Source organism: Serinus canaria, chromosome 2 (genome assembly GCF_022539315.1).
Source record: "Serinus canaria isolate serCan28SL12 chromosome 2, serCan2020, whole genome shotgun sequence".
NCBI classification, from domain to species: domain Eukaryota; kingdom Metazoa; phylum Chordata; class Aves; order Passeriformes; family Fringillidae; genus Serinus; species Serinus canaria.
The window spans coordinates 92,600,238-92,613,843 of NC_066315.1; the positions used below are offsets into that span (position 1 = coordinate 92,600,238).

Consider the following 13,606-nt stretch of genomic DNA (forward strand, 5'->3'; position numbering starts at 1 on the left):
CTGGCATTTTTGCTGGGTTAGTTTCAGCCACTGGCAGCTGTTCAGCTCTGATAAATTTTTCCTTTAATTTACACATATCACTATATAATTGCTATTTATAACCATAAATATTTGCCTTCACGAGTTTATTAATTTATAAAGACTTTTCCAAACAGTTACACAGAACTCAATATTCTGGGCTGAAACTTTATGATTTGACTATTTTTATGAAATTATTAAAATATACTAGAATTTATGAATGTACTCACTTTAATTCCAAACTCATTTATTCAGTGAATTTGGGTGTTTCCCAATGAAGGTGTTGACAGTAAGTTTAAAAAGCATTCACAAAAACATCTGTTGGGCTTTCTTTTTCTTTGTCTCTTCTTGGAAATTCAGCTTCATGCAGACAATGAACTAGAAATGTCATGTTTCCAGTTTACATCATTTCTCTTTCTGATGCATCAGATTCCAATCTGTCCACAGCTGTGTAAGCTGTACAACAATGGAGTATAATTCACACTTTCATTAGTTTAGAAATAGGAAATTCCTCTAAAGCATTGAACTCTGGATGTTTCATCCCACTAAACAAAAATTGTACAAATCCAGCTGAGGACTACAGAGGCATCGAGAGGCGCCCCAGGAGAGAGCACTGACTGCACCTCACAGTGCTGCAGACAGAACATGTCTGACACCATTGGAGCTCCTTCTGGTTCTTCACTCCAAGCTTTTATTTAGTGTTCACCATCTCTGACATTTTTGCTACAAATGAAACCACCCTCTTTCTGCTCTTACCTGACCTGCTTATAACAATCTTTCATACACTGGAAGATTTACAGGTTCAGCCCCTGTCTAATAAAGTTGTACTTGTAAGCCCCAGCCATTACCTAGAGTACTGCTGCCTCCTCTCATTAGTATTGATGGTTTGTTGGGGTTTTTTTGCCCTTTCATAAAGGCACTACCTAGGAAAGATTTAAAGTTTCATTTCTTCAATATTTTAGTTTTCATCTTGTCCTATGGAATTACTGGCATCCTTTCTCAGCTAGCTCCTTCCACTCATTTTTTGGCCATTCTTTTTCTTCTAGCTCATATCAAAGAGGAAGGAATCTGGACAACTGTAGGGTTGTTCTGAAATGCATCAGAGGCCCAAATTTTCCTCTCCTGTACCTCCTCTTACTGCCACCTTCTTTCATACTACCTAGCTTTTTATAAACTTATTTAATTTATTTCCTATTTATTACATTTTTCTCTGCTAATGAAACTAAAGTTTTATACTAGTAACAAGAGCTTTTCAGAAATAGAAAAAACAGAAATATGGTAGACTACTGCTATCTCTGAGCTGTCTATTCTTTTACCTTCAAGAGAAAGCTTTAAGATTTTAATCAACTAAACACAAAGAAGTGGCATCACTTTCATTATGACAGAGATCAGAGAACCTTTTAAAATCTATTCAGAAGTGTATTTTGGGAAATGGATATATTTAGGCATTTCATAACTGCAGATAGTTTTTTACAATACATTTATATCAAATACCTTATAAAATACCTAATAATTACCAACAAAACAGACCATAGATCCACCTGGAATTACTGATAGGTGGTTACTACCACCCATTGGAAGACTCAGCTTCGGACACTTAAAATTTTGTCAAATTTCAATGATTTGGGAAAACAGTTTATTTGGGCTATGCCCTACCCTAAAACCTCAAAAACATTGCTTAACCTATTTCATATACTAGGATTATACAGAAAGTTTTTTTCTTCATGTAAAAACAAGCAACTAAACTTAGATTTTGCCATGTATGTCTAAAAATCCACATGGCTTGTTAATATTTGGAGTTTAGGTCTACAATGCAGGTTAAAGTGAATATTAGGAAGCACTGCCCTATCATACCTTACACTTGTTTTGGCCAAGAAATAGAAAGCTTGGCATGGTCAATTCCAGAGTTATCTCAGGTGAAGTGGAGGCATAAGTTAACAATTACCCTGCTCAAGCCCATTTGAAACTTCCAGAATAGTCATGTATTGGCTGAAAGTTCGGGGACTGTGGATTTTCAGAGTTGAGAATTGTTGCACTGTGACTGTAAAGAAGAAGGAAATTGAAAACAATGCTATTCAATCTACCATTGTCCAGAAACAAAAGATCAGAACTTTATTGACACTGATTACTGAATATTGTATCTGTTTTGATAGATTTAGATTTCTCCACCATTCTAATTTTTACAGGTGTTTTTTCACAGCCAGTCCAAATAACAATTTTTTATTATGGTTAAGCTTATTAGGTGCATAAATCCAAAGCACTTTTCTGATTAAATTTGATTCATCTTTCCATCCACCATGTCTGAATCTGGGGTAAACTCAAGTATTAAGCAATGCAGCACACACAGTAAAGGAATGAACTGCCACTGAAAGCCTCTCTCTTTCTACTTGACTCTTTGCTTACCCCATAGCATAAGTCAGTCCATACCTGCCAGTCAGAAAAGATCACCAAGATTAGGCATTCTCTGGCACAAATTGGGATACTTCTGGGCTAATCATTAAAAATGCTACTGACATCCATGTTTTCTAAGCCTTTTCCATTTTAGTGACACAACATGCTGAAAGGACAATGTATCCTCCTTTCTAAAAACAAACTCCACAGGCACAAATAATATCCTTTTGTTGCTCATCTTCAGTTGGATAACTTGCCCACTTTGCAAATGTAGAATTAGGGGGAGGGAATGTTACACATGGACAACTCGAGCAAACGTCAGCAGCAGAAAAATGTGCAGTCCATTCACAAGCACTGTAAGCATAGCTGATAAAATTCTTTCTTATGTATACTGCACTAGCTATTTGATCTGCTAAACTGAAAGAAAAGATAAGAGAGTGGTTAGCACAGTGCTGTGCATGAAAGAGAAAAGTGTTTCCCAGCAGGGAAAACATAAAGCAGTGCAAGCAACTACATGCCCTATAATTGTACACTTTGCATAGATTTGTACTGAAAACTGCTTTTTTTCAGATCCCTCTAGATTATGCAACAGCAAATGGGAAAAATGGCATGATTTCCTATCTTACAAAGCTAACCCCCAGCTGCAAAATGTGATTGTTTTTTGTAGTAGGGGATTGTATTTTGTAGTGTGAAGGGGAAGGCCCCAGGTCAGTTATCAAAAATGTTCTCTGCTCTCTCTCTGCTGATACGGCTGCAGCTGTGCTGAGGCATTCTGGAGTAAGTTTTATGTGTGAGGCTGGTTGACTTCCTCTTGTTGGAAAGGCATTGAATAGCAATAAAGCAGAGCTTTGTAGATGTCTGCCCACACAGCGACTACAGCTTCTCTCTTTTGCAGCAGGAGAAACTATAATGATGGCTGGCATGTTTGAGTTTTAAGGAGAATGTTTTAGTTAGTGTAAAACTGATCCAAGCACACATTAGATTCTCCTGTAGAGAGATATCTGCATTCTGTGATTTAAATTGCACTGAATTCGAGAGCTAGGTGGTCACAAATTGTAGGTAATACAAATCTTAGGCTTTTACAGATTTTCTCTTCAAGGATTACGCTATAGTAAACAAAATCATGTTGTCATTAGGTTTTATCATGTACTTTAATACCCCTTTTATTAGAAAAAATTACTTGGAAGGTCAAATCTTATGATTTTATAAAGAATAATAAAAATGTATTTAATTGTGAGTGCCAGGCGTTCATTCTTGTTAGCAGGTACACTAAGTTTGTCTTTGTGTTCTAAGCCTGGTTTCTTTTCCAATTGCCCTTTTTGGAGACTTTCATTCTGCTACTTGTAAATCTTCACTATTAAAACTGAACAAAAGCATTATTCCCCTTTTTTTCCTTTCATGACAAAAATGCAAAAGGACTTTGAGATGGACAGTCTTGCCTGTTACATTTGTTTCCAAGTTCAGTATGACAGGAAGTTAGATATTTCACATCTCTGGAATAAAGATGATTTCTCCAAATGGCTGCAGAGCTGGCATTCAAAACAAACCAGTTCTTCAACACTCTGCAGATAATGGATTGAGAAAACGGATGGAGACACAGACGGGCAGAACTTCCTCTGGCACTGAGCTGAGTGAGGACTGGTATTTTAAAAGCATCTGTACTGAAATAGAGGAAGTGTTGTGCTGGTCATCCCAGAGAGAAGTCCCAGCTCTGAAGCACACACAATGTAAGAGCCAAGGTGTAATAAGCAAAAAAAGGAAGGTGGGAAGGACAGAGGTTCTTATAGATAGTCCTGTAGAAAATAATTTCTGTCTCTCTTGAAGTTAACTTTCCATCTGCCCACAGAAACCTCTAAACCACTTAGCATGTGTTGTAAAAAGAGGGATAGAAATGGATCAAATGTATGTATATCTCTGTGTGGGCATGCATCTGTAAGTAATTACTGAGAATACAGACACTTTAATTTGTATAAGTGAAGAGGTATTTATACACAGGCTTGTTTTCTACTCATTCATTTGTAAATTAACTGTACACAGCAGGCATGTTTTCTCTACTGATGAAGAGAAGAGCAGAAACATGGCAATGTTCTTAACAGCACTTGAACACACCAAATATTTTTGACGAACTTTTTCCATTAGCTGGAATGTTCAAGTTAGAAGAAAAAGAATAGTAAAAACTCCTTTTATCATAGGACTTCCTTGACCTATATTGCAGCAATACATGAAATGTGTTTGAAATAACTTATGAGATTATCAGTTTCACAGAAAACTGGGTTGTCAGAGGCAAAGATTAGACAGAGACAAAAAACCCAGAAAATGGAGAAAATTAGTTTGATAGCCTGCTACAGTCATCCTCATGGTCCTTTGCTACTACATCTGCTTTTCAATGTTTTCCTGCAAACAGGGCATTAGTGGTGTCATAAAAATAATGCTCACCTCTTGAACTATGCTTTAGAATCTGAAGACAAATATTTAGGTCAACAATTTGGAATAAAAATTCTTGTTTGATGACTGATAGTCTATTTTTGCTCGAAAATGCAATCACTCAGCTCTTTAAATGCCAGTGTTTCTGTAAACAATTGCTTTTCTTTCTCATTTAGGCAAGGATATATCGTATTTGCAAGGACTGTCAATATCTGTTACATTGTCCTTCATCCACTGCTGATTCATTCATTAGGTAATCATAATTTAGCAGTAGAAAAATTTTCTTTACAATGCCTTAATACCCACAGGTAGTAAGTGGGTGTGAGTTCTGACAAGATTTCTGAAGAGGGTCTGTCCCCTTGTGGCTGCAGAGCACCACCCCAATTCTCAAGGTTCATTGAGAAAGCAAAACTGCAATTTTTTTAAGACTCAGAAATGCTGGGTCTTTAACTGCCCCTTTCACAGGTGTTTGCTGAAGAAGGACACACTGAGCCATTTTTCTAAATATTTGGCAGAGATCTTCTTAAGATTAGCCACCCTAACAATATAGAAAATACCTAACTCGGAATTCTAGTCTACCTTTGCAATATATTGACTGCTAACAGATAGCTCCCAGTCTGTGACAGGTCTCAGCATCTGCAGGTAATGGTGTTCTGTTTGCCTATATAAACAGTCTGACATTACTCAAATACTTGCTGAGACAATGCTCTTGTATCAGAGTCTTCTTGGGAAAAAAGTATCAAGAACTTGTATGATTCTGCTCATAAAAACAGGGTAAGCATTCTGTTGTTATTTTTAAGGGCTCGTACATAATAAAAGGTTTTATGAAAATCCAGCAACCTCTTTAGTCTTTATAATCAAGACCTGATTCTCAGACTTAAATGAAACTACTGTCATCTGAAATTCACTGATGGTCCATTCATGAAAAATTTCAAATGAGTTCTAAATTAGGCCTAGATTATGTTTCCTCTGCATGTAGGGCTTGATATCGTTAATCTTGCATCAGTAATCTCCACTGTCTCAGTGATGGCTCCTCATTACAACATTTGCCATTTTCAATTCTTGAAAGCAAATAGCTGTTCTTTCATCTTAATTCAATAGTGTTCCATAAATTTTAATTAAATCCTTCTCTGAGTTCATATGATGTTGGTTATTATGAGAGTATTGCACACAAACTATAGTTTTCCTACTAAGTCTGAGCCATTGGCCAACAAGGTTAATTGCTTCTCATTAAGAATAATAAATGGCAATTCTAGTATAAAAGCACATATGAAAGACTGTGCAAATTCTGCTTTGTTGCTATTGCCTTTTTATGATTTGCATAAAGGAACATTTCATACTTGACTCAAGCAATTTTTTCATGGACAGTTAATGTTAAAAAAAATTTCAAGATTAATTTTCCTGTGATATTTGTTTTCATACTGTCTTTTATTCAGGTAGAATTCTTTGCAGTGGCACAAAGACCAGGGGTGAAATAGCATGTGGAGTATTTAAGAAGATGACATTTTTCTTTTCTCCCTGCAAAAGGAAACAAACAAAAGACAAAACGATACAGGCTGTGTAGATGTGGGCACATTGCTGCTGAACATACTCACTTGCTTTCATCATTAAGTGCTTCCAGGAGCTGGCATTCATTAGTAGCAGAGCTACAAGGAGCAAATCAGAATGTCTGCATTTTTAGCTACCAGTGCTGTTGACTGATTCTAGTGTTTCTTACAGAAGTTTAATTTATCTATGTAATTGAGCACTGACATCTGCTTGCATACAGAAACCCTGGAATCATAGGGGAAACCACAAACTGAAGAGTAGGGAGGTGTTCAACACACTAAGAGAGAGATGTTGGCAGCTATGCCAGGTAACACAGCTGTACAAAGGCAGGAATTTCTTCAAATTTTTTTCCCATATTCTGTATGACAATGCACACTATGCAACTGTGAGTCTCCTCATACCTTCATAGACATTTAGGCCTCAACCTCAACAGAGGAAGTGCCCATAACTGAATGTAGAAACACACACATATATAGATATAAATATATATATTTTGCATGCACATCTATATGCAAAGATGTTCACATGTTAAATACATGACCCACTGCCCAAAGGGTAATTATTCTAGCTCAAACCTACATATAATAGGAAAGAATGCAAGACTTGGGTTCTAATCTGATTACCATAATTCATTCATCTGCCTTCTGAGAGTGTGATCAGATGAGGTTTTTGGATCTAATTTTTCGCTGAGATTTTTACGCAAGAAGAGACAGAGATGACCACCTGAACTCTGAAATTGAGTGTTGTCTCCTAAAGTTGTTAAATATTGGTTTCTTTTTTCATGTGTTTTACCAAAATTACCATTTAAAAGTACACAAAACTAAAGTATCAAACTCATTTAGTGTCTTCCTCAAATATCCAAGAAAAGACGTGATACCTTTTTGCCAGTGAAGAAGTGTGAGGAGAGAGACAATTCAAAGCAGTATTTCATACATCATGAAAAAAATTCCCAGACTTTGAATTGCTCATAATGGTGATACTCTGCCTCTTCATTTCCTCTGCAAACCTTCCTTCCTTCTGTGATCTTTTCTAACTCAAACTCCAGCATTTTATCTGCACAGTAGTCTTCACACATTCAATAGAGACTAATGTTGTAAACTCCTCACTTTGCACTGCAAGGAATTAGGAAGCTAGGATGTACATTTCATACAATGGAAATATTTGTACAAATACCTGTTTATTAATGAAAACATAGAGTTTCTAATCTGGCCCAAAATACTTTTCTAAGACCTCCTCCATCTTTGGAGATGAATAGCAAGACAACAAAAGGTTTACATAATGAGAAATTGGTGTATAGTTATAAACCTCTATTTACAGAGGTTTAAACATGGTGCAGGTGCAACAGATACACTAATTACCAATGAAATTTCCAAATATAAAAATATACAAATTTACTTTGTACTTTTGCATTTTTGAACTGAATGGAAACACTGCATAAAGTATTCAAGCAATAGAACTGCCCCCAAATGCTGAATGAAACACAAAAGGCAGTTTCTCATCCCTCTGAACTCCAACCAGCCCGACTCCAGAGGGTCGTGCCCTGGAGCTTCATTCCACGACGGTGGCTGAAGTTGGCTTGTGCCTAGCGCTAAGGTCACAGCGGGTCCTGGGCTCCAGGATGCCCATCGGACAGCGTAGGATTCCCTTCAGAACAGCGAGATGGGCCGTGGGCCTCGGACCAGGCACAGCACGGCGATACCGAGTTTCTGGTTGCGGGTGTGTGACTTGGAGTCTAAAACTGCAGGTCCCTTTGCCTACCCCTCCCGCCACCCCCCCGGGCATCGGATCCCAGTAAACCCAGATACAGGAGGAAGCTCCCGGCCCAGGGCAGCCGGGCCCGAGAGGGCAGCCAGCCCCGGGCAGGGCAGGGCAGGCAGGTAGGTTGCCACCTCGCAGAGCCCGTGGCCGGACGCAGCTCCCAGCGGCCCAGAGCCACTCGTGTCTCTTTCTCAGCTCGAACCCCGCGGGGGTAACGGGGCCCCATCCCTCCTTCGCCCCCGGGGTCCCTGCCCTTCGCTGCCCGCCTCCGCCGGCGGGAGCTCTCGCCCGCTGCTCCTTCCTGCTTGCCGGAGGCTGCCAGGGCGGGAGGGCGGGCGGCGGGGAGCGGCTGCGGGGCGCACCTCCCGCGCAGGTACCGGGGGACAGCCACCGGGCTTCCAAGGGGAGGGCAGGGGTCAGGAAGGAGCAAGGCAACAAGCCACACGGCGCCGACACCGAGGAGGGGCAGCTCCCGGCTCGCCCTCCGGAGGAGGAGCGGCTGTGTGGCGGCGGGAGGGACCCACGCGCGCTCCTGAGCGCGGCGCGGAGCGGAGGTTCCCTCATTCCTGCTCCATCCCTGCCTCTCTCCTCACCTGGCCGCCGCTCCCGGTGGGCGCGCTACCCCCTCGCACCTTGGCTGCCCCCGCCCGCTGCATGCAGCCCCAGGAGCGCCGCAGCCCAGGAGGATACGCTGGGTGCGTTATGATTAACTCTTTTTTAAATTATTATAATTATCATTTTTAGAGGTTTTTCTTTTTCTCTCCGGGGGTTTCGCGGAGGGGAAGGGAGAGGGGCAGCCGGGGCCTCCCCGCCACCGGCGGCTCCAGGGCTGTGCCCGCCCCGCACGCTGCGCTCCGCTCCGCCGTGTTTGTTGTTGTTGTGCTCCGGGGAGGGAGGCGGCAGAGCGAGCAGCTCCCCCCGGGCGGCGGAGGGCGGGCAGCCTTTCGGCTTGTTTCTCTTCCTCTTCGCCGTGTGAGCCCGCGTCCCGTCCTTCTCGGCGGGGCAGCCGAGGGGGCTCGGCGGAGGAAGTGCGGCGCTGCGGGACACCTGGGGCAGGTGGCAGCGCGGGCAGCGGTAGGTGGCCCCGGGCTCCCTCGGGGAGGGATCCCGCCCGCGGGACGGGTGCCTGAGGAGCAGGCGAGTGGTGCTGGGGACAGCGGGGAGGGCAGGCGCTGCTGCCCGGGCCCCGCAGGTGTCTGCGCGGGGCTCCCGCTCCGTCGGGGCGGCCGTGCCTTACATAACCGGGCGGGAGGCCGGGGAGTCCGTGCCGTGCCTTCCCGGCCGTGCCTTCCGGTTTCACGTCGCGGCCGTGCCCGGAGCCTTACACCGAAACAGACAACTTCTCCTTTTTTTTTGGTTTTGTTTTGTTGGGTTTTTTTTTTCCCCCAGTTCACGGGGCCACGGCGCAGGACGGGCGCTGGCGGAGAGCTGAGGAGCGGGGCAGGTGCTGTCCTCGCCGCGCTTCCACCCTGCGCGGCTGGGCACTCACGGCTCTTGCCGGGATTTCCTTAAGTTTCCGCGGGGAAGGTGTGCACAGGGCTGCTCCGAGGTGCCGCTGGGACGCTCCTGTCCAGCGCCCCGGGACCTGGCACCTTCCCCGCCCTCACCGGCTGGGCTCGGCTCGAAGTTGCCGTGCTTCTGATGCTTGCCACCGGCTGTGCGAGGGCTGGGCGCTCGCTGGGGAGGCTTGGAGGTGTTTGAGGTAACTCTGTCTCCGTGTGGGATGAGCTGTGGCCATAGCAAAGGCTGTACTTCTAGTGCCTTCGTACGCTTGTGCGGACTTTTTAAAAATCGCTGCATGATTTACCTTGGGAAGAATGTAAACATGCATTTTTTAATTTTAAGTAGGTCCATCCTGATATATTTCCTGTGTGCACCGCCTTTGCCCTTCAGTATGTCAGATGCTGTGTTTGAAGTACAGTTAACTGAGATACTATGAACATACTGGGAAAATAACAAATTGTTGCCGAGAAACTGAGGTTTTCCCCCTCTTCAGTGGAAGCAGAATTGAGTCTCAGGTGATCAGGAGTGATAGCATGTATATTGCACTGGTTTATTTCTATAATATCCACTAATCATTTCTAAAGAGCTGAGACTAATATAATTTTGTTGGTGTGGAGTACTGCCAGTTCACAGATAAAAACAGCTTGACCTGTAGATTGTGGTTGGTTGTGTATAAAGGTTTGAAACCTGGCTGGAAGGATGATGAAGTGCTCCCTGTCAGTCAAGGTAAATAATAACAGAGTAAGGGAACAGTCTTGCTTTATGTTAATGATTTGATTACTCTTAGCAGCCAAGTAGGAAACGGTTCTCTGAAATCTTTAAATAGTCTTAGGGCAGTTGGTAATTACTGGTATGAGTCCATCAAAGCTCTTGAGCATCATGGATTGTGGGTTACATCGGCTCTGTCTGTCACAGATTGCATTCTGAATCATTCTAAAGAGCACCGATGAGAACGTTACCAATGCCATACCAGGCTATTCCCAAGTTTCTTCTTGGGTATAAGTAGAGCCTAGAGAGGATCAGGAAAGGAAGAGCTTGCATTGATGCTTCCCTGGAATATTCTCTCCAGGCAGCTGTGGCTAAAGCACTCCCATGGGTAGAAGTGTTGCCTTTCTTCATGACCGACACAAAGTTTGTTGTTCTTTCTTTGATCCTATACAGTAGTTTTTTCAGTCTCTGAGGAAATAGGTAACCAGATGAAGTATTCTACAGACATTATTAATAACTGATAAGATGGTCATAGGGCAAGTTCTTGTTTGCAAAGGGCCATGCACAGGAGTTTTATTGAGGGATATTAATTTTCTGAGTGGCGTTCATGCATTAGGCTCTGAGATAATACATTTAAAATAAAGTTTCATATTTCTAATGAAAAGAAAGAGGCAAAGAGTTGTGTCTTAATGAAATGGATTCTAATTATTTTTCACTGAGTTGGGAGAGAGCCGTGGATACAACGTGTAGTCAGCATCACTGAATTTGTAAGTAGAGAATTAAGAACAGAAATTGAGTTTATGCCATTCTGTACAGCTGAATAATACTCACAGACTTTCAAAGCCCCTGTTCTATCACAATAGTTAATATAAATAAGGTAGTGAATGTTATGGTCACTATTGGGGTGATAAATTTTAGCTCACCACCAACTTGTAATCATAGAAATTGGGGCATGTTTATTAAAAATAGTTCCATATTTATAATTTCTTAATTTTGTGCATTTATGAAAAATTTCATGATAGAATTGTTCTTACACTGGGCTTTGTTTCTCATGATACCAGCTCCCATATGACACCTAGAGCCTTACATCCTTGTTAAAGACATGCTTGTCAGAATTCTGAAAATAATCAACTCAGAGTATCCTGCACATGCAGGGGAGGATTGTATCTGTTTTCAAGTCTTGAGAACAACCAAGATGACACTGGTCATCCCATTAATCAATAGCATAAGTGGGACATGCTTCCAGTTCTTTTCAGTTCTGAAAGTTGGAGAGGATGAGTGTTCGTGGTGTGTTAGATTACGTGTGAAGGTACATGGAGTGGTAATGGTGGGATGAGGCAGGAGGGCAACCTGAGTGAGCATCCCTACTGTTGGGTATCCAAAATGTCTTCTTTGTTCTTTTTGTGATGGTTTATTCAGTACTTGGTATAAATTACCCATATGGTTGAAACAGCCACTTTGGTTATTTATTCCATCAAACAGAACATATAAATTTAGGCTCTAATTGCTCTGCTACACGATTTTTTGTGATGGAAGAAACGCATTATAAACCGTAAGAGAAGGCCGAATAAGCTGAAATATACATCTCATGCTTACTTGAAGCATAAGTACCAGAAGTCATTCAGTGTTCAAATGCTACTGTTTTCTGTTAGCTTCTTACCTGTCAAAAGGGAGAGCTGTGAAAATACATTGGTGCTCATATATTAGAACCTGGGCCATTTGGCTCCGACTTTTACTTACCAGAACTAAATTAATTTAATTTACATGAGAACATAACAATTTTTGACAGTCACTATTGTTACTGGACTAATATGGATGAAATCTAGTACTTTTTGGCTAAAACACTTAAAGAATAACTAGTGTTCAATGAGGAGAAGGCTGGAAGGTTTGCAGTATAAGACCCTGATCTTGCATACAAGTTTAAACTGCCATGGATTAAAGGACAGCAGAGTCTTCTGGATCATTGCTAAAGTGCTCTGTCCTGTGGTATTTAATTACCTGAATAATTTTTCTTTCAGGCAAGACATCAGGTTGAAACTGTTATCTGTTTCCTGAGGTGAGGCTCTTAAATAAATGACAGCAGTGATGAAGAGCAGCTGGTCAGGAACTGCTGTTTTGAATACAGACAGCTGATAGTCTTTTATGAAACAGGAATTTTTCTGCATTCTTTAAAATGCCCTGTTGAAGACAGAAGGGTGTTCAGAATTGTTAGCTGCTTCCAAGAAGAAAATCAGTGGGCCATTGTGATTTCTGTGTGATTTCTGAAGAAGTCTGAATTTATATGTATTAAAAAGAAAAGTTAGCGGCCAGCAGAAGAAGAATGAGAAAAAGGGTATATGCTTTTAGAGCTTGACTGCTCAAATCACTTGTGCAACTGGAATTTCAGACAGATAACTCTAGGCTCCAGTACTTTATTTGCATATTTCTTGTGTTAATATCCATTTTCCAGGGTGTCCAGCCTTCTGCACAGAGTGCTTGATTTGGACCTAATGAAATAATTGATACAAAATAAACAAGTTCCTCTCTGAGAGACTAATCCCAAGTCCTAGTTGCCCAAAGCAGTGGCTGGCTGCAGTGGAGATGGCATTGGAGCTGTGTTACTGCAGCCTTCAGTCCTAGTTCTGGCTCTGGCTGTGTGGATCATTCTGCAGGCAGGTTGTTCTCAGCCCGAGGAGAGAACCTGTGAGTGCTGCAGTCGAGCTGAAGGAGCACAGCATGCTGGTGCTGACTAAGCCCGAAGTTAAGATGCCACAATTGAAACACTGTTCTCTAAGGGTTTTGCCAGTGTGAGAATTTAGACAAAATAGTTATGCTAAGCTGTGGTTGGAAAGAGTTGCACAAAACTTCATTGATGCCTTTCCCTTAGGGAGACAGTGATAGTGCCTATCCTTATGGATTCAGTGGCAGTGAGTAAAGGCTTTGTCACAATCAATTTTAGATTTTCTTTACTTAATAATTTCATTCAGATGACTATAGATTTTTAATGTTCGTTTCTCTGGTTGTTTTCTTGTATTAGTAGCACATGAAGAAATGTCTTCTTCAGTCTAATCACCACACATACCAAATGTTTTCCTCTTTGAATCCTTGTATCTCATGACCTTTTTGATATAGTATTAAATAATTTCTGATGTTATGTTTGTGATTAACAATCTTACTAACTTCTTTAAAGATTAAATTGTACTCATGTTTTCTTGCTTTGCCAGCTGTTTTCAGAGTTTGGTTTTTGGGTTTTTTAAAATACTTTTTCTAGATATGG

The 13,606-nt window shown here is 41.6% G+C and overlaps 1 protein-coding gene across 6 annotated transcripts in view; it reads left to right on the forward strand.

Moving 5' to 3' along the window:
• Window positions 1-8,500: 8,500 nt before the first annotated feature.
• The window catches only part of MBP (myelin basic protein), a 108,894-nt gene continuing 103,788 nt past the window's right edge, over window positions 8,501-13,606 (forward strand). For 4 of the 6 annotated variants that reach the window (XM_009101571.4, XM_018908203.3, XM_018908199.3 and 1 more), the window contains exon 1: window positions 9,015-9,213. The gene's annotated coding sequence lies outside the window, so the exon portion shown is untranslated. Of the gene's footprint in view, window positions 8,835-9,014; window positions 9,214-9,523; window positions 9,842-13,606 lie in introns of those variants that run through there. The other 2 variants (XM_050971829.1, XM_050971831.1) reach the window with 2 other exon arrangements.